The sequence below is a fragment of the Gorilla gorilla genome, chromosome 1, assembly GCF_029281585.2.
Source record: "Gorilla gorilla gorilla isolate KB3781 chromosome 1, NHGRI_mGorGor1-v2.1_pri, whole genome shotgun sequence".
Classification (NCBI taxonomy): Eukaryota; Metazoa; Chordata; class Mammalia; order Primates; family Hominidae; genus Gorilla; species Gorilla gorilla.
The window spans coordinates 6,615,415-6,642,523 of NC_073224.2; the positions used below are offsets into that span (position 1 = coordinate 6,615,415).

At 53.7% G+C, this 27,109-nt stretch overlaps 1 protein-coding gene and 3 pseudogenes across 14 annotated transcripts in view; 2 read left to right on the plus strand and 2 right to left on the minus strand.

The window, feature by feature from the left end:
- Positions 1 to 1,347: 1,347 nt before the first annotated feature.
- On the minus strand, positions 1,348 to 2,498 carry LOC129532323 (putative uncharacterized protein FLJ44672; annotated as a pseudogene).
- LOC101148918 (limb region 1 protein homolog) overlaps positions 1,489 to 27,109 on the minus strand; it is a 155,946-nt gene continuing 130,325 nt past the window's right edge. For 8 of the 14 annotated variants that reach the window (XM_063706889.1, XM_063706902.1, XM_063706903.1 and 5 more), the window contains 9 exons: positions 26,119 to 26,176; positions 16,758 to 25,961; positions 16,432 to 16,664; positions 15,473 to 15,663; positions 13,349 to 13,406; positions 7,320 to 13,191; positions 6,089 to 6,268; positions 3,964 to 4,021; positions 1,489 to 3,823 (listed from right to left, as the gene is read on the minus strand). The gene's annotated coding sequence lies outside the window, so the exon portion shown is untranslated. Of the gene's footprint in view, positions 3,824 to 3,963; positions 4,022 to 4,248; positions 4,449 to 6,088; positions 6,269 to 7,319; positions 13,192 to 13,348; positions 13,407 to 15,468; positions 15,664 to 16,431; positions 16,665 to 16,757; positions 25,962 to 26,118; positions 26,177 to 27,109 lie in introns of all 14 variants that reach the window. The other 6 variants (XM_063706885.1, XM_063706899.1, XM_063706898.1 and 3 more) reach the window with 6 other exon arrangements.
- On the plus strand, positions 7,954 to 9,781 carry LOC134756431 (protein capicua homolog; annotated as a pseudogene).
- On the plus strand, positions 20,724 to 22,551 carry LOC134758604 (protein capicua homolog; annotated as a pseudogene).

Here is a 27,109-nt window from a genome sequence, read left to right on the forward strand (position 1 = left end):
AGTCACGTGAGGCTGAGAGTAGGGGCAGGGGCAGCAGTGGTGCCAGTTGCGGTGCAGTCCAGTGGGAGGAGCCTCAGCCTCGCGGGCTGCTCCGTGGGACTGATGACTGAATGATCTTCTGGGCACCTCACGGATCTTCAACTGCAGGTGAAACGGATGCTGGTGGTGGGTGCAGGGCCGCTGGGAGCTGCTGCATGGGTCCCAGAGGCTGGACTGGGGCAGGTGCCAACTGAAGCTGCTGGGGCAGCATGGGCAGGATGTTCTGCACACAAACCTTGGAGAAGAAGATGTGTGCATAGCGGGTCCACTGCTGCTGCCCCTGCCATGACTCCCAGCCCTGCCTAACCCCACCTCACCCTGCTCAGGCTCTGTTGCAACCCTGGCTGCCCTGCCAATGCCTCTGCCCCAGAGTTGGGGCCTTGACAGCCTGGCTGGAAGGGGACACCCCAGCCCTGCCTCAACACCTGGGGGTCTGCGTAACTACCACAGGCAGGTGGGCGACCCCAAAGAAGATCCCAGGACTCACGGTACCCCCTGAGAACATGGACAGTATGCGGGGGTAGCAATGGAGGGCAGGATGGTTATCTTCTCCCAGGTAAAGCCATTTAATCCTTTCAGTTTGGGACGGAATAAGGCCTGCCTTTTTTTCTCTTTTTTTTTTTTTTTTTTGAGACAGAGTCTTGCTCTGTCGCCCAGGCTGGAGTGCAGTGGTGCGATCTTGACTCACTGCAACGTCTTCCTGCCGGGTTCACGCCATTCTACTGCCTCAGCCTTCCGGGTAGCTAGGATTACAGGTGCACGCTACCACGTCCAGATAATTTTTGTATTTTTAGTACAGACGGGGCTTCATCATCTTGGCCAGGCTGATTTTGATCTCCTGACATCGTGATCCGCCTGCCTCCACCTCCCAAAGTGCTGGGATTACAGGCGTGAGCCACCACGCCTGGCCAAGGCCTGCTCCTCTTATCTATACCCCCTACCCCTGCAGCTGTGCCGGGGGAAAGCTGGGCAGTTTCCCTCCTCCAAGCCCCTGTACATACCATGAATTGTGGGACCTTCAGAGCTTTTCACTTTTCAGAAAATAGCTCCTGTCGGGGCTACAAGATGGAGTGTGAACAGGGCCTTGGGCCACAGAGAGGTGCCTGTGGACTAGGGGGAGTTCATGCACCCCTTCTTTCCCCAGAGGGGCTGGACTAAGGTGAGTATGGGGGTGGGGGCTCCTGCACTTCGACACAGGCAGCGGGAGGGTTTTCTCCCCATTCCCTCTGTACTCCCAACTTGAGCTATACTTTTTAAGAAAGTGATTCACCCTGCCTTTGCCCCCTTCCCCAGAACAGAACACGTTGATCATGGGCGATATTTTTCATTGTGCCAAAAAGTTGCCATGACCGTCATTAAACCTGTTTAACACCAAATAATAAGTAAAATAAAATATAAAATTCGGGCTTGTTGCAGAAACTCACCCCAAATAAATCACCTACCAAAACATTTACATAATGGTGGAAATATTCCAAAATTTAATATTTTGGGATTTATACACAAAAGATAAACAAATTAGAGGCCAAGAGGCTGCCGGAAGGGAAAAACGGGGCCTGGGAAGGCCGTTGTGAGGAATGAGCTGGGCCTAAAGAGGCCACTGGCAGGCGGGAGCTGGGCCTGCCGAAGCGGCCGAGAGGCAGGAGCTTTGGACTCGGGAGGCCGCAATGAGGCAAGAGCTAGCTGGGCATGGAGAGTCCGCTGTGAGTCTGCTGTGAGTCCAGGCCCATGCAGGCCTTCGAGAGGCAGGAGGCTGGGCCTGCAAAGGCCCACTGGAGGTCAAGTTCTGGGCCTGAAGAGGCCACCAAAAGTCAAAAGCGGGGCCTGGGAAGGCCGCCAAGAGCCATGAGCTGGTCTGGGCTGAAAGAGGCCACTGGGAGGCAGGAGGAGCTGGGCCTGGAGAGGCTGACTCGAGGAAGTTTTGCACCTGGAGAGGCCACCGAGAGGACGGAGCTGGGCCCGGGGAGGCCGACTTGCTGCTCTTCCAGGCCCAATTCCAGGCCGACTTGACGACGACTTGGGCCTGCAGAGGCTGCCAGGAGGCCGGAGCTGGGCCTGGAGAGGCCGACTTCGGGACAATTTGGGCCTGCAGAGGCCGCCGGGAGGCCCAAGCTGGGCCTAGAGGAGCCCACAGACCGGAGGCCGTTGGGGGCCTGCACATGCCATCGGAGGGCAGAAGCTGAGCCTGGAGAGGCCACCGTGAGGCCTGAGCTGGGACTGGGGAGCTTGGCTTCGGGAAGTGGTGGGCCTACCAGGGCCGCTGGGAGCTGGGCAGGAGCTGAGTCCAAAGACGTTGTTGGGAGGCCAGAGTCAGGCCTGGAGATGCAGCCGGGAGGAAGAGCTGGGCCCGGAGAGGACGCCGGGAGGCTGCAAGTGGGTCTGGAGAGGCTGACTTGAGGAGGCCCGGCCTCTGCCTCCCGCATAGCGGCATCTGAAGGCACAGCTGGTCCTCCTGGCTGCATCTCCCGCCTCCCAGCAAACAAGCTTTTTTGGCTCAGCTCCTGCCTGCATTTGTAGACCCCGAAGTTTCTGCAACCAAGCTCTTCAGACCCACATCCCGCCTCCCAGTACCTGAACAGTCCCAGCTCCGGCTGGAGAACAGAGTCTGCAGGCCCCGCTGTTGCCTCCCAGGGGTGTCTCCAGGCCGAGCTCTCGCCCCACCACGACCTCCCAGGCCCAAGTCCCTGCCTGCCTCCCAGCAGCCCGCGTGTGACCCTGCTCCTCCCTCACGGTAGCCTGTTGAGGCAGGGGCTCACGCTGACCTCTCTCAGCGTGGGAGGGGCCGGTGTGAGGCAAGGAGCTCCCATGGACCTCTGTCAGCGTGGGAGGGGCCGGTGTGAGGCAAGGGGCTCAGGCTGACCTCTGTCAGCGTGGGAGGGGCCGGTGTGAGGCAAGGGCTCACGCCGACCTCTCTCAGCATGGGAGGGGATGGTGTGAGGCAAGGGGCTCACGCTGACACCTCTCAGTGTGGGAGGGGCCGGTGTGAGGCAAGGGGCTCACGCTGACGTCTCTCAGCGTGGGAGGGGCCGGTGTGAGGTAAGGGGCTCACGCTGACCTCTCTCAGCGTGGGAGGGGCCGGTGTGAGGCAAGGGCTCACGCTGACCTCTCTCAGTGTGGGAGGGGCCGGTGTGAGGCAAGGGCTCACGCTGACCTCTCTCAGCGTGGGAGGGGCCGGTGTGAGGCAAGGGCTCACACTGACCTCTCTCAGCGTGGGAGGAGCCAGTGTGTGGCAGGGGCTCATGCCTCTGGGCAGGGTACCAGAGGCATGGGCACCAACAGGCCACCGTGAGGGAGGAGCTGGGCTGCACGCCGGCTGCTGGGAGGCAGGCAGGGACTTGGTCCCGGGAGGCTGCCGTGGGGGCAAGAGCTGGGCCTGGAGAGGCCCGTGGGAGGCAAGAGCAGGACCTGCAGAGGCCGTTCTCCAACCATTGCTGGGCCCGTACAGGCCACCAGGTGGCAGGACTTAGGCCCGAAGAACTTGGCTGGAGAAAGTTCGGGGCCTACAAAGGCGGTTGGGAGCTGGGCAGGAGTTGAGCCAAAAGAGCTTGCTTACTTGCTGGGAGGCAGACCCGGGAGATGCCGACTTCAGGACAACTTGGGCCTGCAGAGGTCGCCGGGAGGCCCAAGCTTGGCGTGGAGGAGCCCACCGACGGGAGACCATTTGGGGCCTGCAGGTGCCATTGGAGGGCAGAAGCTCATCCTGGAGCGGCCACCGTCTGTAGAGCTTGGTCTGTAGAGGCTGACTGGAGAAAGTTCTGGGCCTGGAGAGGCTGCCGGGACGTAGGAGCTGGGCCAAAAGATGTAAGCACATTTACATTTATTAGGCACTTTATTTCCATTATTACAACATACAATATATTTAATATATTAATATATATAATAAATACATATATATCCAATATATAATAAAATAATTATAGAACTCACCATAATGTAGAATCAGTGGGCGTGTTAAGCTTGTTTTCCTGAAACTGGATGGTCCCACCTGAGCGTGATGGGAGAAAGTGACAGATCAATAGGTATTAGATTCTCATAAGGACAGCGCAACCTAGATCCCTCACATGCACGGTTCACAACAGGGTGCATTCTCCTATGAGAATCTAATGCTGCTGCTCATCTGAGAAGGTAGAGCTCAGGTGGGAATGTGAGCAAAGGGGAGTGGCTATACATAAAGATGAAGCTTCCCTCACTCCCTCACTCGACACCACTCACCTCCTGCTGTGTGGCTCCTTACGGCTCCATGGCTCAGGGGTTGGAGACACCTCCTCAAGTGCATCCAAAGCGACCCTTCCCAAAACAGTCTTCATAGTGGTCAAGGGCAGCAACCACTTAGCTCCCAAGGCATGTGCCTCAGCTGGCATTTCGTCACAATCAACAGTAAGTGGAAGCTTCAGTCACTGTGAGGTCACCTACTGGAAATCACCAGCATCCCATTTCCCACTGGCAAAGAGATCAGCACTGCCCCCTGGGAAACCAAACCTATGCCCAAATCCCATCTGTGTGGTTATATCTCCTGGGACCCTTCCTAACATATTAGTCAGAGTCCAATCAGGAAGCATAAACCACTCAAAAGTTTAAAGTGGTAAAATTTAATACGGAGAATTATTCATTATAACAGGTGAACAGCATAATGAGAGATTGGCTAGCACAAAGTAAAGAGAACGCTAGAGAATACAGGACTAGCCCAGGACAGGCATGGTGGCTCATGCCTGAAATTCCAGCAATTTGAGAAGCTAATGCAGGAGGATTGCTTAAGGCCAGGAGCTAGAGACCAGTCTCGACAACACAGTGAGACCCTGTCTCTATCCAAAAGAAGAAAAACCTTAGCTGGGAGTGGTGGTGCACACTTGCAGTCCCAGCTACTCGGAATGCTGAAGTTTGAGCCTGGGAGGTCAAGGCTGCAGTGAGGCATGATTATGCCACTACAGTCCAGCCTGGTGACAGAGCAAGACCCTGTCTCAAAGAACAAAACAACAACAACCGTTTACAGACAGAAAAGAAATAGAGCTAATAAGCTAAGCAAAGATGTTGAAATGTGACAAGTAAAGTAACATGAGGTCTTTTGTCTATTTAAAATAATCAAACAAAAAATGACTTACTAAATTATAATACACTGTGCTGGCAAAGGTGCAGTGAAATGGGCACTTTCTTATACTATGAGGGGTGTTTAAATTGTGTATAAGCCTTCCCGGGTAAAGCCTGTCAATTTTTTAAAATAATGGAGACAGGGTCTCACCATACTGCCATACTGCCTCCTCCAACTCTTGGCCTCAAGCAATCCTCCTCTCTTAGCCTCCCAAAGTGCTAAGATTATAGCTGGGAGGCACCCAAAACCCTGTCAATTTACATCAAGGGTAATGAGAATGTCCATTCACCATGACTCACAGTAATCTTACTTCTGGGGAGACAGTTCAATCTAAATAAAAGGTCATCTGCACAAACACAGTAAAGATCTGGGAGTAACTGAAGACAGAGTTGGTAAGTGAAATAAGAAACAGTTCTAAGAAATTAAACTATGATATCAATAGGCACCTGGTATAAAAGGTCAGTTGACGTTAGCTGCTACTTTTTTGTTGTTTTGAGACAGGGTCTCACTCTGTCACCCAGGCTGGAGTGCAGAGGCCTGATCATGACTCACTGCAGTCTCAGCCTCCCTGGGCTCGAGTGATCCTCCCACCTCAGCCTCCCAAGTAGCTGGGACTACAGGAACGTGCCACCACACTAGGCTAATTCATGTATTTTTCTGTAGGGATGGTGACTCCCTTTGTTTCCAAGGCCTATCGCAAACTCTTGGCCTCAAGCCATCCTCCTGCCTCAGCCTCCCAAAGTGCTGCGATTACCAGTGTGAGCCACCACACCTGGCCAGCTGCTACTTTTAGCAATATTATTATTATTATTATTCCACTCAATTAAAAATTATTATTTTCAAGGCTATGCAACAGAATGTATCCTACAGCGTAATGGTAAAAACATATACAGTCGTCGTCCCTCAGTATACAGAATTAGTTCCAGCCCCCCATCTCTGCATATACCAAAATCCATGCTTACTCACGTTTCGCTGTCACCCCTCTGGAATCCACGTATACGAAAATTCCAAATATTAGTTGGACATAGTGTCAAGCACCTGTAGTCTAAGCCACGTGGGAGATTGAGGTGGGAGGATGGCTTCAGCCTGGAAGGTTGAGCTGCGATAACACTACTACCCTCCAGCCTTGGACAACAGAGGGAGACCCTGTCTCAGAAAAAAAACAAAATAAAACGGGTTAGAAATTGAAATCTAACCCTAACCCTAACGCTAACCCTAACGCCTTAACCCTAACCTTAACCCTAACCCTACCCTAACACTAAACCTAACACAAAACCCTAACCCTAACCGCTAACTCATAACCCCTACCCTAACCCCTAACCCCTAATGCTAACACCAAACCCTAACCCTAACCCTAACCCAAACCCCAACCGCATCCCGAACCGTAACCATAACCAATAACCCTAACCCTAACCCTAAACCCTAACCGCTAACCCCTAACCCTAACCGCTATACCCTAACCCCTAACCCTTACCCTAACCCTAACCCGAACCGAAACCCCAACCCCAACCAGAACCAAAACCCGAACCCTAACCCTAACCAATAACCTTAACCCTAACCCAAAACCCTAACCCCTAACCCTAACACTAACCCTAACCATAACCCTAACCAATAACGCTAACCCTAACCCTAAACCCTAATCCTAACCCAAACCCGAACCCGAACCATAACCCTAAACACTAACCCTAACCCTAACTCTAAATCTAACCCTAAACCCTAACCCTAACCCAAACCCAAACCCGAACCATAACCCTAAACCCTAACCCTAACCCCTAACCCTAACCCTAACAACCCTAAAACCCTCACCCTAACCCTAACAACCCTAAAATCCTAACCCTAACCCTAACAACCCTAAAACCCTAACCCTAACAACCCTAAAACCCTAACCCTAACAACCCTAAAACCCTAACACAAATCCTAGTGAGCCGAGACCACACATTGCACTCCAGCCTGGGTGACAGAGCATGATTCTGTCTCAAAAAAAAAAAGAAAAAAAGACAGAGAAAAGAAAGCCAACAAGACACTATTAGGCAAACCATTGTCAGGTTATGGGAGTTGGGGAAGGCAAGTAGAGAAAGGAGAAGAAAGCTTATTTAAAGAATGGCTGAAAACTGCCTAAATCATGGGAAAGATTTAGACATCTAAATCCATGAAGCTTAAAGATTCCTAAAGAGGTTCAAACCAAATAGATACTCACCAAGTCACAATATAATCAAATAGTCAAAAGTTAAAGAAACTTTGCAGGTCAGGACAGAATCGAATAATACATTCAAAGTGCTGAAAGAAAAAAACTGCCAGCAACTAATACTATGTCTGACAAAGCTGTTCTTCAGAAAGAAAAAAGAAATAACGTGCTTCCTCGACAAACAAAGCTGAGGGCATTCAGGACCACTAGGTCTACCCTAAAAAAATGCTTAACGGAGTTTTTCAGGTAAAAATGAATGAAGTTGGGAGCAATGGCTCATGCCTGTAATCCCATTTTGGGAGGCTGAGGTGGGTGGATCACCTGAGGTCGGGAGGTCAAGATCAGCCTGGCCAACATGGCAAAACCCCACCTCCAGTAAAAATACAAAAAATTAGCCACGTATGAAGGCCACTGAGATCGTGCCACTGCACTCCAGCCTGGGTGACAAGAGTCAAACTACATTTCAAAAACAAAAAAACAAACAAAAAAAACAAACTTGAGGCCTGGCCTTCTGCTCCTCTCCAACCCCCCCTTCTCTGGGCCCAAGCCACCTTGGCTGAGGAGGGGGCGAGGTGTGAGCCCCTGCCAGGAACCCCCTGCCCGGACCAAGTACTCGGCCCCCAGGCCTGCATTCAGTGAGGCCTCCCGTGGCGTCAGCATGTTCGTGTGGAGGAATGTGGAAGGTCACTCTGTGGCCATGTTCCCCTGGTACTCCATCCCCTTCCTCACCCCTCCCTGCAGCCACACGAGGCCCAGCAACCTGCCAGTCACTCAGTGGCCTCCAACCAGAGAAAACAACCTGCCAAGTTGGCAGCTGTTGCTCATGAGCATCCACCAGGTGGGACAGGGAGTGTTGACCCTGGGCGGCCCCCTGGAGCCACCTGCCCTGAAAGCCCAGGGCCCGCAACCCCACACACTTTGGGGGTGGTGGAACCTGGTAAAAGCTCACCTCCCACCATGGAGGAGGAGCCCTGGGCCCCTCAGGGGAGTCTCTGCTGGACAGTGAGACAGAGAATCACCATGATGATGCTTTCCTCTCCATCATGTCTCCTGACACCCAGTTGCCTCTACCACTCAGATGATGTCACGCCCAGTCCCTCAGTGCCCTGTGCAAGGAACAGGACTCATCTTCTGAGAAGGATGGACGCAGCCCCAACAAATGGGACAAGGACCACATCCGGTGGCCCATGAGTGGCGGTCATGATCTTCAGCAAGCGGCACCAGGCCCTGGCAGGGCGCACCAGGGTCACTCCAACCAGGATATCCGGACCGTCAGCCAGATGCTGAGCGAGCGGTGGTACACCCTGGGGCCCAATGAGATGCAGAAATACCACGACCTGGCCTTCCAGGTGAAGGTGGCCCACTTGCAACAAGGAACAAAAGAAGTCCACCTCAGAGGCCAAGCCCACAAGCCAGGGGCTAGCAAGAGTGTAACAAGGGCTCGTGGGAGCGGAGCATATCAGAGACGGGCACTGCCACTGCCCCTGGGGTGTCCTCTGAACTCCTGTCAGTTGCAGCCCAAACACTCCAGAGCTCGGATACCAAGGAGCAGCTTCTGTGGGGCAGAACGGCTGCACAATGTCAGGGAACCTGGCTCAGCCTGGCCCAAGCCTTCTTCCACAGGGGGGTACACAGCCTGGACGGCAGGGAAATAGACCGTCAGGCACTACAGGAACTGACACAGGTGGTGTCTGGCACTGCATCATACTCTGGCCCAAAGCCTTCTACTCAGTATGGAGCTCCAGGCCACTTTGCAGCCCCTGGTGAGGGAGGTGACCAGTGGGCAGCCCTGCTGCTGCCCACTTGAGATGCTCATTCCCAACACATGGCCACTGAGGACATAGCGAGTGACGAGGAGCACACAGTCATCCATGAGGAGGAGGGGGTGATGATGTCATTGCTGATGATGGCTTTAGCACCACTGACACTGATCTCAAGTTCAAGGAGTGGGTGACCGACTGAGAGTGGGGACAACTCTGGGGAGGAGCCAGAGGGCAACAAGGGCTTTGGTGGGAAGGTATTTGCACCTGTCATTCCTTCCTCCTTTACTCCTGCCGCCCCTTGCTGGATCCTGAGCCCCCAGGGTCCCCCGACCCACCTGCAGCTTTTGGCAAAGTCTATGGTCCCACCCTGTCCTCCCCCTACACATACTCGGTTGCTTCCTCCTCAACCTTGGCACCCACCTCCTTCTTACTGGGCCCAGGAGCCTTCAAAGCCCAGGAGTATGGTCAAGGCAGCAGAGCGGGCCCCCTATGGCCCCTACCCCTGGGGATGGGGACCCACGGACGCCTTCCAAGGCGACCTGTTTCCTCCCAATGGATCCTGCCACCTTCTGGTGCAAGAGACCTGAAAGTGTGGGCGACCTGGAGCTACCAGGCTCCTCAGTCATCAGGGTCCCTCCCAACACTAAGGCTTTCCTAGGCAGGAGCTGGGCTGAGCCACCCGGGGGGCAGAGGGGGGCTGGACTCAGGTGAGTATGGGAGTGGGGGCTCCTGCACTTCGACACAGGCAGCGGGAGGGTTTTCTCCCCATTCCCTCTGTACTCCCAACTTGAGCTATACTTTTTAAGAAAGTGATTCACCCTGCCTTTGCCCCCTTCCCCAGAACAGAACACGTTGATCATGGGCGATATTTTTCATTGTGCCAAAAAGTTGCCATGACCGTCATTAAACCTGTTTAACACCAAATAATAAGTAAAATAAAATATAAAATTCGGGCTTGTTGCAGAAACTCACCCCAAATAAATCACCTACCAAAATATTTACATAATGGTGGAAATATTCCAAAATTCAATATTTTGGGATTTATACACAAAAGATAAACAAATTAGAGGCCTAGAGGCTGCCGGAAGGGAAAAACGGGGCCTGGGAAGGCCGTTGTGAGGAATGAGCTGGGCCTAAAGAGGCCACTGGCAGGCGGGAGCTGGGCCTGCCGAAGCGGCCGAGAGGCAGGAGCTTTGGACTCGGGAGGCCACAATGAGGCAAGAGCTAGCTGGGCATGGAGAGTCCGCTGTGAGTCTGCTGTGAGTCCAGGCCCATGCAGGCCTTCGAGAGGCAGGAGGCTGGGCCTGCAAAGGCCCACTGGAGGTCAAGTTCTGGGCCTGAAGAGGCCACCAAAAGTCAAAAGCGGGGCCTGGGAAGGCCGCCAAGAGCCATGAGCTGGTCTGGGCTGAAAGAGGCCACTGGGAGGCAGGAGGAGCTGGGCCTGGAGAGGCTGACTCGAGGAAGTTTTGCACCTGGAGAGGCCGCCGAGAGGACGGAGCTGGGCCCGGGGAGGCCGACTTGCTGCTCTTCCAGGCCCAATTCCAGGCCGACTTGACGACGACTTGGGCCTGCTGGGAGCTGGGCAGGAGCTGAGTCCAAAGACGTTGTTGGGAGGCCAGAGTCAGGCCTGGAGACGCAGCCGGGAGGAAGAGCTGGGCCCGGAGAGGATGCCGGGAGGCTCCAAGTGGGTCTGGAGAGGCCGATTTGAGGAGGCCCGGCCTCCGCCTCCCGCATGGCGGCCTCTGCAGGCACAGCTGTTTCTCCTGGCTGCATCTCCCGCCTCCCAGCAAACAAGCTTTTTTGGCTCAGCTCCCGCCTGCGTTTGTAGACCCCGAAGTTTCTGCAACCAAGCTCTTCAGACCCACATCCCGCCTCCCAGTACCTGAACAGTCCCAGCTCCGGCTGGAGAACAGAGTCTGTAGGCCCCGCGGTTGCCTCCCAGGGGTGTCTCCAGGCCCAGCTCTCGCCCCACCACGACCTCCCAGGCCCAAGTCCCTGCCTGCCTCCCAGCAGCCCGCGTGCGACCCTGCTCGTCCCTCACGGTGGCCTGTTGAGGCAGGGGGTCACGCTGACCTCTCTCAGCGTGGGAGGGGCCAGTGTGAGGCAAGGGCTCACGCTGACCTTTCTCAGCGTGGGAGGGGCCAGTGTGAGGCAAGGGGCTCACACTGATCTCTCTCAGCGTGGGAGGGGCCGGTGTGAGGCAAGGGCTCACGCTGACCTCGCTCAGCGTGAGAGCGGCCGGTGTGAGGCAAGGGGCTTCCATGGACCCCTGTCAGTGTGGAGGGGCCGGTGTGAGGCAAGGGGCTCAGGCTGACCTCTCTCAGCGTGGGAGGGGCCAGTGTGAGGCAAGGGCTCACGCTGACCTCTCTCAGCGTGGGAGGGGCCAGTGTGAGGCAAGGGGCTTCCATGGACCTCTGTCAGTGTGGGAGCGGCCGGTGTGAGGCAAGGGGCTCACGCTGACCTCTCTCAGCGTCGGAGGGACCAGTGTGAGGCAAGGGCTCACGCTAACCTCTCTCAGCGTGGGAGGGGCTGGTGTGAGGCAAGGAGCTCAGGCTGAACTCTGTCAGGGTGAGAGGGGCCGTTGTGAGGCAAGGGGCTCCCGCTGACCTCTGTCAGCCTGGGAGGGGCCGGTGTCAGGCAAGGGGCTCCCGCTGACCTCTGTCAGCCTGGGAGGGGCCAGTGCGAGGCAAGGGGCTCAGGCTGACCTCTGTCAGCGTGGGAGGGGCCGGTGTGAGTCAAGGGGCTCAGGCTGACCTCTGTCAGCCTGGGAGGGGCCGTTGTGAGGCTAGGGCCTCCCGCTGACCTCTGTCAGCGAGGGAGGGGCCGGTGTGAGGCAAGGGGCTCAGGCTGACCTCTGTCAGCCTGGGAGGGGCAGGTGTGAGGCTAGGGGCTCAGGCTGACCTCTGTCAGCCTGGGAGGGGCCGGTGTGAGGCTAGGGGCTCCCGCTGACCTCTGTCAGCGAGGGAGGGGCCGGTGTGAGGCTAGGGGCTCCCGCTGACCTCTGTCAGCGAGGGAGGGGCCGGTGTGAGGCTAGGGGCTCAGGCTGACCTCTGTCAGCGAGGGAGGGGCCGGTGTGAGGCTAGGGGCTCAGGCTGACCTCTGTCAGCGAGGGAGGGGCCGGTGTGAGGCTAGGGGCTCAGGCCGACCTCTGTCAGCGTGGGAGGGGCCGGTGTGAGGCAAGGGCTCACGCCGACCTCTCTCAGCGTGGGAGGGGCCGGTGTGAGGCAAGGGCTCACGCCGACCTCTCTCAGCGTGGGAGGGGCCGGTGTGAGGCAAGGGCTCACGCCGACCTCTCTCAGCGTGGGAGGGGCCGGTGTGAGGCAAGGGGCTCACGCCGACCTCTCTCAGCGTGGGAGGCGCCGGTGTGAGGCAAGGGGCTCACGCTGACGTCTCTCAGCGTGGGAGGGGCCAGTGTGAGGCAAGGGGCTCATGCTGACCTCTCTCAGTGTGGGAGGCGCCGGTGTGAGGCAAGGGCTCACGCTGACCTCTCTCAGCGTGGGAGGGGCCGGTGTGAGGCAAGGGCTCACACTGACCTCTCTCAGCGTGGGAGGAGCCAGTGTGTGGCAGGGGCTCATGCCTCTGGGCAGGGTACCAGAGGCATGGGCATCAACAGGCCACCGTGAGGGAGGAGCTGGGCTGCACGCCGGCTGCTGGGAGGCAGGCAGGGACTTGGTCCCGGGAGGCTGCCGTGGGGGCAAGAGCTGGGCCTGGAGAGGCCCCTGGGAGGCAAGAGCAGGACCTGCAGAGGCCGTTCTCCAACCATTGCTGGGCCCGTACAGGCCACCGGGCGGCAGGAATTAGGCCCGAAGAACTTGGCTGGAGAAAGTTCGGGGCCTACAAAGGCGGTTGGGAGCTGGGCAGGAGTTGAGCCAAAAGAGCTTGCTTACTTGCTGGGAGGCAGACCCGGGAGATGCCGACTTCAGGACAACTTGGGCCTGCAGAGGTCGCCGGGAGGCCCAAGCTTGGCATGGAGGAGCCCACCGACCGGAGACCATTTGGGGCCTGCAGGTGCCATTGGAGGGCAGGAGCTCATACTGGAGAGGCCACCATCTGTAGAGCTTGGTCTGTAGAGGCTGACTGGAGAAAGTTCTGGGCCTGGAGAGGCTGCCGGGACGTAGGAGCTGGGCCAAAAGATGTAAGCACATTTACATTTATTAGGCACTTTATTTCCATTATTACAACATACAATATATTTAATATATTAATATATTTAATATATTAATATATATAATAAATACATATATATCCAATATATAATAAAATAATTATAGAACTCACCATAATGTAGAATCAGTGGGCGTGTTAAGCTTGTTTTCCTGAAACTGGATGGTCCCACCTGAGCGTGATGGGAGAAAGTGACAGATCAATAGGTATTAGATTCTCATAAGGACAGCGCAACCTAGATCCCTCACATGCACGGTTCACAACAGGGTCCGTTCTCCTATGAGAATCTAATGCTGCTGCTCATCTGAGAAGGTAGAGCTCAGGCGGGAATGTGAGCAAAGGGGAGTGGCTGTAAATACAGACGAAGCTTCCCTCACTCCCTCACTCGACACCACTCACCTCCTGCTGTGTGGCTCCCTACGGCTCCATGGCTCAGGGGTTGGGGACCCCTGCTCAAGTGCATCCAAAGCGACCCTTCCCACACCAGTCTTCATAGTGGTCAAGGGCAGCAACCACTTAGCTCCCAAGGCATGTGCCTCAGCTGGCATTTCGTCACAATCAACAGTAAGTGGTAGCTTGAGTCACTGTGAGGTCACCTCCTGGAAATCACCAGCATCCCATTTCCCACTGGCAAAGAGCTCAGCACTGCCCCCTGGGAAACCAAACCTATGCCCAAATCCCATCGGTGTGGGTTTATCTCCTGGGACCCTTCCTAACATATTAGTCAGAGTCCAATCAGGAAGCATAAACCACTCAAAAGTTTAAAGTGGTAAAATTTAATACGGAGAATTATTCATTATAACTGGTGAACAGCATAATGAGACATTGGCTAGCACAAAGTAAAGAGAACTCTACAGAATACAGGACTAGCCCAGGACAGGCATGGTGGCTCATGCCTGAAATTCCAGCAATTTGAGAAGCTAATGCAGGAGGATTGCTTAAGGCCCGGAGCTAGAGACCGGTCTGGACAACACAGTGAGACCCTGTCTCAATCCAAAAGAAGAAAAAAGTTAGCTGGGAGTGGTGGTGCACACTTGTACTCCCAGCTACTCGGAATGCTGAAGTTTGAGCCTGGGAGGTCAAGGCTGCAGCGAGGCATCATTATGCCACTACAGTCCAGCCTGGTGACAGAGCAAGACCCTGTCTCAAAGAACAAAACAACAACAACCGTTTACAGACAGAAAAGAGATAGAGCTAATAAGCTAAGCAAAGATGTTGAAATGTGACAAGTAAAGTAATATGAGGTCTTTTATCTATTTAAAATAATCAAACAAAAAATGACTTACTAAATTATAATACCCTGTGCTGGCAAAGGTGCAGTGAAATGGGCACTTTCTTATACTATGAGGGGTGTTTAAATTGTGTATAAGCCTTCCCGGGTAAAGCCTGTCAATTTTTTAAAATAATGGAGACAGGGTCTCACCATACTGCCATACTGCCTCCTCCAACTCTTGGCCTCAAGCAATCCTCCTCTCTTAGCCTCCCAAAGTGCTAAGATTATAGCTGGGAGGCACCCAAAACCCTGTCAATTTACATCAAGGGTAATGAGAATGTCCATTCACCATGACTCACAGTAATCTTACTTCTGGGGAGACAGTTCAATCTAAATAAAAGGTCATCTGTACAAACACAGTAAAAATCTGGGAATAACTGAAGACAGAGTTGGTAAGTGAAATAAGAAACAGTTCTAAGAAATTAAACTATGATATCAATAGGCACCTGTTATAAAAGGTCAGTTGATGTTAGCTGCTACTTTTTTGTTGTTTTCAGACAGGGTCTCACTCTGTCACCCAGGCTGGAGAGCAGAGGCCTGATCATGACTCACTGCAGTCTCAGCCTCCCTGGGCTCGAGTGATCCTCCCACCTCAGCCTCCCAAGTAGCTGGGACTACAGGAACGTGCCACCACACTAGGCTAATTCATGTATTTTTCTGTAGGGATGGTGACTCCCCCTTTGTTTCCAAGGCCTATCGCAAACTCTTGGCCTCAAGCCATCCTCCTGCCTCAGCCTCCCAAAGTGTTGCGATTACCAGTGTGAGCCACCACACCTGGCCAGCTGCTACTTTTAGCAATATTATTATTATTATTCCACTCAATTAAAAATTATTATTTTCAAGGCTATGCAACAGTATGTATCCTACAGCGTAATTGTAAAAACATATACAGTCGCCATCCCTCAGTATACAGAATTAGTTCCAGTCCCCCATCTCTGCATATACCAAAATCCATGCTTACTCACGTTTCGCTGTCACCCCTCTGGAATCCACGTATACGAAAATTCCAAATATTAGTTGGGCATAGTGGCAAGCACCTGTAGTCTCAGCCACGTGGGAGGTTGAGATGGGAGGATCGCTTCAGCCTGGAAGGTTGAGGCTGCAGTCAGCTGCGATAGCACTACTACCCTCCAGCCTTGGACAACAGAGGGAGACCCTGTCTCAGAAAAAAAAAAAAATAAAACAGGTTAGAAATTGTAATGAGGTCTGTTGGGCAAAATTCCATATAAGCAAAGTATAAGTTAAGAAAGCAAATCGTGATAAATTAGTACGATGGACTTTCTGGAGTTTCTGACAATAAAAGTAAGGAAAATGCACAACACAAAGACAGAGAGTAAAAAGAGAAATTAGGAAAGCATTCTACATGTTTAATAGGAAGACACTGGCCGTGTTCGTGCAGCGGCAGTATGTCGTGACATCACATACTTTGGAGAGAAGTTAACAGATGAGCAAGTTGATAAAAATCATCAGAGAAGCAAAATACTGGTAGCGACACTCAAGTAAACCACGAAATTTCCATAACTTATGTCAGCAAAGTGGGAATATTGTACAGTGTGTGTTGAAGTTCCTATACAACATTGTTTATCTGCCGTTTGTTTGTAAGGAATGTATATACTAAAAGTTCTTCTTGCTGTCAAAAGAATATGTGTGAATAAGTCATTTTAACTTATTCTTCTGTTTTTCTTTTGTCTTCCTGCCATCATCCCACAGCCTTACTTTACAAATTTTTTCTTTAGAAAATTGAACAAGTGCTCCTTGTGGTGGCACATACCTCGAGGATGGGAGGCAGGGGTGGAAGGGTCACTTGAGGCCATTAGTTTGACACCAGCCTGGCCAACAAAGTGAGACCCCATGTCTGCAAAACAATTTAAAAATTAGCCAAGTATCGTCATGTATACCTACAGTCCCAGCTACCTCAACTTACGGAGAACGTTCAGGGCCTGGAGAGAAGGCTGGGAGGCAGGAGCTGGGTCTAAAGAGGCCATTGTAATGATGGAGCTGTGCCTGTGGAGGCTGTTGTGAGGCAGTAGGCTCATCTGCGGAGACTGCCGTGAGGTAGGGTATGGGCCTAAATAGGCCATTGTGAGTCATGAGCTTGGTCTGTAGAGGCTGACTGGAGAGAGTTCTGGGCCTGGCGAGGCTGCCGGGAGGTAGGAGCTGGGCCAAAAGATTTAAGCACATTAACATTTATTAGGCACTTCATTTCCATTATTACACTGTAATATATAATAAAATAATTATAGAACTCACCATAATGTAGAATCAGTGGGCGTGTTAAGCTTGTTTTCCTGAAACTGGATGGTCCCACCTGAGCGTGATGGGAGAAAGTGACAGATCAATAGGTATTAGATTCTCATAAGGACAGCGCAACCTAGATCCCTCACATGCACGGTTCACAACAGGGTCCGTTCTCCTATGAGAATCTAATGCTGCTGCTCATCTGAGAAGGTAGAGCTCAGGCGGGAATGTGAGCAAAGGGGAGTGGCTGTAAATACAGACGAAGCTTCCCTCACTCCCTCACTCGACACCACTCACCTCCTGCTGTGTGGCTCCCTACGGCTCCATGGCTCAGGGGTTGGGGACCCCTGCTCAAGTGCATCCAAAGCGACCCTTCCCACACCAGTCTTCATAGTGGTCAAGGGCAGCAACCACTTAGCTCCCAAGGCATGTGCCTCAGCTGGCATTTCGTCACAATCAACAGTAAGTGGTAGCTTGAGTCACTGTGAGGTCACTTCCTGGAAATCACCAGCATCCCATTTCCCACTGGCAAAGAGCTCAGCACTGCCCCCTGGGAAACCAAACCTATGCCCAAATCCCATCGGTGTGGGTTTATCTCCTAGGACCCTTCCTAACATATTAGTCAGAGTCCAATCAGGAAGCATAAACCACTCAAAAGTTTAAAGTGGTAAAATTTAATACGGAGAATTATTCATTATAACAGGTGAACAGCATAATGAGAGATTGGCTAGCACAAAGTAAAGAGAACGCTAGAGAATACAGGACTAGCCCAGGACAGGCATGGTGGCTCATGCCTGAAATTCCAGCAATTTGAGAAGCTAATGCAGGAGGATTGCTTAAGGCCAGGAGCTAGAGACCAGTCTCGACAACACAGTGAGACCCTGTCTCTATCCAAAAGAAGAAAAACCTTAGCTGGGAGTGGTGGTGCACACTTGCAGTCCCAGCTACTCGGAATGCTGAAGTTTGAGCCTGGGAGGTCAAGGCTGCAGTGAGGCATGATTATGCCACTACAGTCCAGCCTGGTGACAGAGCAAGACCCTGTCTCAAAGAACAAAACAACAACAACCGTTTACAGACAGAAAAGAAATAGAGCTAATAAGCTAAGCAAAGATGTTGAAATGTGACAAGTAAAGTAACATGAGGTCTTTTGTCTATTTAAAATAATCAAACAAAAAATGACTTACTAAATTATAATACACTGTGCTGGCAAAGGTGCAGTGAAATGGGCACTTTCTTATACTATGAGGGGTGTTTAAATTGTGTATAAGCCTTCCCGGGTAAAGCCTGTCAATTTTTTAAAATAATGGAGACAGGGTCTCACCATACTGCCATACTGCCTCCTCCAACTCTTGGCCTCAAGCAATCCTCCTCTCTTAGCCTCCCAAAGTGCTAAGATTATAGCTGGGAGGCACCCAAAACCCTGTCAATTTACATCAAGGGTAATGAGAATGTCCATTCACCATGACTCACAGTAATCTTACTTCTGGGGAGACAGTTCAATCTAAATAAAAGGTCATCTGCACAAACACAGTAAAGATCTGGGAGTAACTGAAGACAGAGTTGGTAAGTGAAATAAGAAACAGTTCTAAGAAATTAAACTATGATATCAATAGGCACCTGGTATAAAAGGTCAGTTGACGTTAGCTGCTACTTTTTTGTTGTTTTGAGACAGGGTCTCACTCTGTCACCCAGGCTGGAGTGCAGAGGCCTGATCATGACTCACTGCAGTCTCAGCCTCCCTGGGCTCGAGTGATCCTCCCACCTCAGCCTCCCAAGTAGCTGGGACTACAGGAACGTGCCACCACACTAGGCTAATTCATGTATTTTTCTGTAGGGATGGTGACTCCCTTTGTTTCCAAGGCCTATCGCAAACTCTTGGCCTCAAGCCATCCTCCTGCCTCAGCCTCCCAAAGTGCTGCGATTACCAGTGTGAGCCACCACACCTGGCCAGCTGCTACTTTTAGCAATATTATTATTATTATTATTCCACTCAATTAAAAATTATTATTTTCAAGGCTATGCAACAGAATGTATCCTACAGCGTAATGGTAAAAACATATACAGTCGTCGTCCCTCAGTATACAGAATTAGTTCCAGCCCCCCATCTCTGCATATACCAAAATCCATGCTTACTCACGTTTCGCTGTCACCCCTCTGGAATCCACGTATACGAAAATTCCAAATATTAGTTGGACATAGTGTCAAGCACCTGTAGTCTAAGCCACGTGGGAGATTGAGGTGGGAGGATGGCTTCAGCCTGGAAGGTTGAGCTGCGATAACACTACTACCCTCCAGCCTTGGACAACAGAGGGAGACCCTGTCTCAGAAAAAAAACAAAATAAAACGGGTTAGAAATTGAAATCTAACCCTAACCCTAACGCTAACCCTAACGCCTTAACCCTAACCTTAACCCTAACCCTACCCTAACACTAAACCTAACACAAAACCCTAACCCTAACCGCTAACTCCTAACCCCTACCCTAACCCCTAACCCCTAATGCTAACACCAAACCCTAACCCTAACCCTAACCCAAACCCCAACCGCATCCCGAACCGTAACCATAACCAATAACCCTAACCCTAACCCTAAACCCTAACCGCTAACCCCTAACCCTAACCGCTATACCCTAACCCCTAACCATTACCCTAACCCTAACCCGAACCGAAACCCCAACCCCAACCAGAACCAAAACCCGAACCCTAACCCTAACCAATAACCTTAACCCTAACCCAAAACCCTAACCCCTAACCCTAACACTAACCCTAACCATAACCCTAACCAATAACGCTAACCCTAACCCTAAACCCTAATCCTAACCCAAACCCGAACCCGAACCATAACCCTAAACACTAACCCTAACCCTAACTCTAAATCTAACCCTAAACCCTAACCCTAACCCAAACCCAAACCCGAACCATAACCCTAAACCCTAACCCTAACCCCTAACCCTAACCCTAACAACCCTAAAACCCTCACCCTAACCCTAACAACCCTAAAATCCTAACCCTAACCCTAACAACCCTAAAACCCTAACCCTAACAACCCTAAAACCCTAACACAAATCCTAGTGAGCCGAGACCACACATTGCACTCCAGCCTGGGTGACAGAGCATGATTCTGTCTCAAAAAAAAAAGAAAAAAAGACAGAGAAAAGAAAGCCAACAAGACACTATTAGGCAAACCATTGTCAGGTTATGGGAGTTGGGGAAGGCAAGTAGAGAAAGGAGAAGAAAGCTTATTTAAAGAATGGCTGAAAACTGCCTAAATCATGGGAAAGATTTAGACATCTAAATCCATGAAGCTTAAAGATTCCTAAAGAGGTTCAAACCAAATAGATACTCACCAAGTCACAATATAATCAAATAGTCAAAAGTTAAAGAAACTTTGCAGGTCAGGACAGAATCGAATAATACATTCAAAGTGCTGAAAGAAAAAAACTGCCAGCAACTAATACTATGTCTGACAAAGCTGTTCTTCAGAAAGAAAAAAGAAATAACGTGCTTCCTCGACAAACAAAGCTGAGGGCATTCAGGACCACTAGGTCTACCCTAAAAAAATGCTTAACGGAGTTTTTCAGGTAAAAATGAATGAAGTTGGGAGCAATGGCTCATGCCTGTAATCCCATTTTGGGAGGCTGAGGTGGGTGGATCACCTGAGGTCGGGAGGTCAAGATCAGCCTGGCCAACATGGCAAAACCCCACCTCCAGTAAAAATACAAAAAATTAGCCACGTATGAAGGCCACTGAGATCGTGCCACTGCACTCCAGCCTGGGTGACAAGAGTCAAACTACATTTCAAAAACAAAAAAACAAACAAAAAAAACAAACTTGAGGCCTGGCCTTCTGCTCCTCTCCAACCCCCCCTTCTCTGGGCCCAAGCCACCTTGGCTGAGGAGGGGGCGAGGTGTGAGCCCCTGCCAGGAACCCCCTGCCCGGACCAAGTACTCGGCCCCCAGGCCTGCATTCAGTGAGGCCTCCCGTGGCGTCAGCATGTTCGTGTGGAGGAATGTGGAAGGTCACTCTGTGGCCATGTTCCCCTGGTACTCCATCCCCTTCCTCACCCCTCCCTGCAGCCACACGAGGCCCAGCAACCTGCCAGTCACTCAGTGGCCTCCAACCAGAGAAAACAACCTGCCAAGTTGGCAGCTGTTGCTCATGAGCATCCACCAGGTGGGACAGGGAGTGTTGACCCTGGGCGGCCCCCTGGAGCCACCTGCCCTGAAAGCCCAGGGCCCGCAACCCCACACACTTTGGGGGTGGTGGAACCTGGTAAAAGCTCACCTCCCACCATGGAGGAGGAGCCCTGGGCCCCTCAGGGGAGTCTCTGCTGGACAGTGAGACAGAGAATCACCATGATGATGCTTTCCTCTCCATCATGTCTCCTGACACCCAGTTGCCTCTACCACTCAGATGATGTCACGCCCAGTCCCTCAGTGCCCTGTGCAAGGAACAGGACTCATCTTCTGAGAAGGATGGACGCAGCCCCAACAAATGGGACAAGGACCACATCCGGTGGCCCATGAGTGGCGGTCATGATCTTCAGCAAGCGGCACCAGGCCCTGGCAGGGCGCACCAGGGTCACTCCAACCAGGATATCCGGACCGTCAGCCAGATGCTGAGCGAGCGGTGGTACACCCTGGGGCCCAATGAGATGCAGAAATACCACGACCTGGCCTTCCAGGTGAAGGTGGCCCACTTGCAACAAGGAACAAAAGAAGTCCACCTCAGAGGCCAAGCCCACAAGCCAGGGGCTAGCAAGAGTGTAACAAGGGCTCGTGGGAGCGGAGCATATCAGAGACGGGCACTGCCACTGCCCCTGGGGTGTCCTCTGAACTCCTGTCAGTTGCAGCCCAAACACTCCAGAGCTCGGATACCAAGGAGCAGCTTCTGTGGGGCAGAACGGCTGCACAATGTCAGGGAACCTGGCTCAGCCTGGCCCAAGCCTTCTTCCACAGGGGGGTACACAGCCTGGACGGCAGGGAAATAGACCGTCAGGCACTACAGGAACTGACACAGGTGGTGTCTGGCACTGCATCATACTCTGGCCCAAAGCCTTCTACTCAGTATGGAGCTCCAGGCCACTTTGCAGCCCCTGGTGAGGGAGGTGACCAGTGGGCAGCCCTGCTGCTGCCCACTTGAGATGCTCATTCCCAACACATGGCCACTGAGGACATAGCGAGTGACGAGGAGCACACGGTCATCCATGAGGAGGAGGGGGTGATGATGTCATTGCTGATGATGGCTTTAGCACCACTGACACTGATCTCAAGTTCAAGGAGTGGGTGACCGACTGAGAGTGGGGACAACTCTGGGGAGGAGCCAGAGGGCAACAAGGGCTTTGGTGGGAAGGTATTTGCACCTGTCATTCCTTCCTCCTTTACTCCTGCCGCCCCTTGCTGGATCCTGAGCCCCCAGGGTCCCCCGACCCACCTGCAGCTTTTGGCAAAGTCTATGGTCCCACCCTGTCCTCCCCCTACACATACTCGGTTGCTTCCTCCTCAACCTTGGCACCCACCTCCTTCTTACTGGGCCCAGGAGCCTTCAAAGCCCAGGAGTATGGTCAAGGCAGCAGAGCGGGCCCCCTATGGCCCCTACCCCTGGGGATGGGGACCCACGGACGCCTTCCAAGGCGACCTGTTTCCTCCCAATGGATCCTGCCACCTTCTGGTGCAAGAGACCTGAAAGTGTGGGCGACCTGGAGCTACCAGGCTCCTCAGTCATCAGGGTCCCTCCCAACACTAAGGCTTTCCTAGGCAGGAGCTGGGCTGAGCCACCCGGGGGGCAGAGGGGGGCTGGACTCAGGTGAGTATGGGAGTGGGGGCTCCTGCACTTCGACACAGGCAGCGGGAGGGTTTTCTCCCCATTCCCTCTGTACTCCCAACTTGAGCTATACTTTTTAAGAAAGTGATTCACCCTGCCTTTGCCCCCTTCCCCAGAACAGAACACGTTGATCATGGGCGATATTTTTCATTGTGCCAAAAAGTTGCCATGACCGTCATTAAACCTGTTTAACACCAAATAATAAGTAAAATAAAATATAAAATTCGGGCTTGTTGCAGAAACTCACCCCAAATAAATCACCTACCAAAATATTTACATAATGGTGGAAATATTCCAAAATTCAATATTTTGGGATTTATACACAAAAGATAAACAAATTAGAGGCCTAGAGGCTGCCGGAAGGGAAAAACGGGGCCTGGGAAGGCCGTTGTGAGGAATGAGCTGGGCCTAAAGAGGCCACTGGCAGGCGGGAGCTGGGCCTGCCGAAGCGGCCGAGAGGCAGGAGCTTTGGACTCGGGAGGCCACAATGAGGCAAGAGCTAGCTGGGCATGGAGAGTCCGCTGTGAGTCTGCTGTGAGTCCAGGCCCATGCAGGCCTTCGAGAGGCAGGAGGCTGGGCCTGCAAAGGCCCACTGGAGGTCAAGTTCTGGGCCTGAAGAGGCCACCAAAAGTCAAAAGCGGGGCCTGGGAAGGCCGCCAAGAGCCATGAGCTGGTCTGGGCTGAAAGAGGCCACTGGGAGGCAGGAGGAGCTGGGCCTGGAGAGGCTGACTCGAGGAAGTTTTGCACCTGGAGAGGCCGCCGAGAGGACGGAGCTGGGCCCGGGGAGGCCGACTTGCTGCTCTTCCAGGCCCAATTCCAGGCCGACTTGACGACGACTTGGGCCTGCTGGGAGCTGGGCAGGAGCTGAGTCCAAAGACGTTGTTGGGAGGCCAGAGTCAGGCCTGGAGACGCAGCCGGGAGGAAGAGCTGGGCCCGGAGAGGATGCCGGGAGGCTCCAAGTGGGTCTGGAGAGGCCGATTTGAGGAGGCCCGGCCTCCGCCTCCCGCATGGCGGCCTCTGCAGGCACAGCTGTTTCTCCTGGCTGCATCTCCCGCCTCCCAGCAAACAAGCTTTTTTGGCTCAGCTCCCGCCTGCGTTTGTAGACCCCGAAGTTTCTGCAACCAAGCTCTTCAGACCCACATCCCGCCTCCCAGTACCTGAACAGTCCCAGCTCCGGCTGGAGAACAGAGTCTGTAGGCCCCGCGGTTGCCTCCCAGGGGTGTCTCCAGGCCCAGCTCTCGCCCCACCACGACCTCCCAGGCCCAAGTCCCTGCCTGCCTCCCAGCAGCCCGCGTGCGACCCTGCTCGTCCCTCACGGTGGCCTGTTGAGGCAGGGGGTCACGCTGACCTCTCTCAGCGTGGGAGGGGCCAGTGTGAGGCAAGGGCTCACGCTGACCTTTCTCAGCGTGGGAGGGGCCAGTGTGAGGCAAGGGGCTCACACTGATCTCTCTCAGCGTGGGAGGGGCCGGTGTGAGGCAAGGGCTCACGCTGACCTCGCTCAGCGTGAGAGCGGCCGGTGTGAGGCAAGGGGCTTCCATGGACCCCTGTCAGTGTGGAGGGGCCGGTGTGAGGCAAGGGGCTCAGGCTGACCTCTCTCAGCGTGGGAGGGGCCAGTGTGAGGCAAGGGCTCACGCTGACCTCTCTCAGCGTGGGAGGGGCCAGTGTGAGGCAAGGGGCTTCCATGGACCTCTGTCAGTGTGGGAGCGGCCGGTGTGAGGCAAGGGGCTCACGCTGACCTCTCTCAGCGTCGGAGGGACCAGTGTGAGGCAAGGGCTCACGCTAACCTCTCTCAGCGTGGGAGGGGCTGGTGTGAGGCAAGGAGCTCAGGCTGAACTCTGTCAGGGTGAGAGGGGCCGTTGTGAGGCAAGGGGCTCCCGCTGACCTCTGTCAGCCTGGGAGGGGCCGGTGTCAGGCAAGGGGCTCCCGCTGACCTCTGTCAGCCTGGGAGGGGCCAGTGCGAGGCAAGGGGCTCAGGCTGACCTCTGTCAGCGTGGGAGGGGCCGGTGTGAGTCAAGGGGCTCAGGCTGACCTCTGTCAGCCTGGGAGGGGCCGTTGTGAGGCTAGGGCCTCCCGCTGACCTCTGTCAGCGAGGGAGGGGCCGGTGTGAGGCAAGGGGCTCAGGCTGACCTCTGTCAGCCTGGGAGGGGCAGGTGTGAGGCTAGGGGCTCAGGCTGACCTCTGTCAGCCTGGGAGGGGCCGGTGTGAGGCTAGGGGCTCCCGCTGACCTCTGTCAGCGAGGGAGGGGCCGGTGTGAGGCTAGGGGCTCCCGCTGACCTCTGTCAGCGAGGGAGGGGCCGGTGTGAGGCTAGGGGCTCAGGCTGACCTCTGTCAGCGAGGGAGGGGCCGGTGTGAGGCTAGGGGCTCAGGCCGACCTCTGTCAGCGAGGGAGGGGCCGGTGTGAGGCTAGGGGCTCAGGCCGACCTCTGTCAGCGTGGGAGGGGCCGGTGTGAGGCAAGGGCTCACGCCGACCTCTCTCAGCGTGGGAGGGGCCAGTGTGAGGCAAGGGCTCACGCCGACCTCTCTCAGCGTGGGAGGGGCCGGTGTGAGGCAAGGGCTCACGCCGACCTCTCTCAGCGTGGGAGGGGCCGGTGTGAGGCAAGGGGCTCACGCCGACCTCTCTCAGCGTGGGAGGCGCCGGTGTGAGGCAAGGGGCTCACGCTGACGTCTCTCAGCGTGGGAGGGGCCAGTGTGAGGCAAGGGGCTCATGCTGACCTCTCTCAGTGTGGGAGGCGCCGGTGTGAGGCAAGGGCTCACGCTGACCTCTCTCAGCGTGGGAGGGGCCGGTGTGAGGCAAGGGCTCACACTGACCTCTCTCAGCGTGGGAGGAGCCAGTGTGTGGCAGGGGCTCATGCCTCTGGGCAGGGTACCAGAGGCATGGGCATCAACAGGCCACCGTGAGGGAGGAGCTGGGCTGCACGCCGGCTGCTGGGAGGCAGGCAGGGACTTGGTCCCGGGAGGCTGCCGTGGGGGCAAGAGCTGGGCCTGGAGAGGCCCCTGGGAGGCAAGAGCAGGACCTGCAGAGGCCGTTCTCCAACCATTGCTGGGCCCGTACAGGCCACCGGGCGGCAGGAATTAGGCCCGAAGAACTTGGCTGGAGAAAGTTCGGGGCCTACAAAGGCGGTTGGGAGCTGGGCAGGAGTTGAGCCAAAAGAGCTTGCTTACTTGCTGGGAGGCAGACCCGGGAGATGCCGACTTCAGGACAACTTGGGCCTGCAGAGGTCGCCGGGAGGCCCAAGCTTGGCATGGAGGAGCCCACCGACCGGAGACCATTTGGGGCCTGCAGGTGCCATTGGAGGGCAGGAGCTCATACTGGAGAGGCCACCATCTGTAGAGCTTGGTCTGTAGAGGCTGACTGGAGAAAGTTCTGGGCCTGGAGAGGCTGCCGGGAGGTAGGAGCTGGGCCAAAAGATGTAAGCACATTTACATTTATTAGGCACTTTATTTCCATTATTACAACATACAATATATTTAATATATTAATATATTTAATATATTAATATATATAATAAATACATATATATCCAATATATAATAAAATAATTATAGAACTCACCATAATGTAGAATCAGTGGGCGTGTTAAGCTTGTTTTCCTGAAACTGGATGGTCCCACCTGAGCGTGATGGGAGAAAGTGACAGATCAATAGGTATTAGATTCTCATAAGGACAGCGCAACCTAGATCCCTCACATGCACGGTTCACAACAGGGTCCGTTCTCCTATGAGAATCTAATGCTGCTGCTCATCTGAGAAGGTAGAGCTCAGGCGGGAATGTGAGCAAAGGGGAGTGGCTGTAAATACAGACGAAGCTTCCCTCACTCCCTCACTCGACACCACTCACCTCCTGCTGTGTGGCTCCCTACGGCTCCATGGCTCAGGGGTTGGGGACCCCTGCTCAAGTGCATCCAAAGCGACCCTTCCCACACCAGTCTTCATAGTGGTCAAGGGCAGCAACCACTTAGCTCCCAAGGCATGTGCCTCAGCTGGCATTTCGTCACAATCAACAGTAAGTGGTAGCTTGAGTCACTGTGAGGTCACCTCCTGGAAATCACCAGCATCCCATTTCCCACTGGCAAAGAGCTCAGCACTGCCCCCTGGGAAACCAAACCTATGCCCAAATCCCATCGGTGTGGGTTTATCTCCTGGGACCCTTCCTAACATATTAGTCAGAGTCCAATCAGGAAGCATAAACCACTCAAAAGTTTAAAGTGGTAAAATTTAATACGGAGAATTATTCATTATAACAGGTGAACAGCATAATGAGACATTGGCTAGCACAAAGTAAAGAGAACTCTAGAGAATACAGGACTAGCCCAGGCCAGGCATGGTGGCTCATGCCTGAAATTCCAGCAATTTGAGAAGCTAATGCAGGAGGATTGCTCAAGGCCCGGAGCTAGAGACCGGTCTGGACAACACAGTGAGACCCTGTCTCAATCCAAAAGAAGAAAAAAGTTAGCTGGGAGTGGTGGTGCACACTTGTACTCCCAGCTACTCGGAATGCTGAAGTTTGAGCCTGGGAGGTCAAGGCTGCAGCGAGGCATCATTAT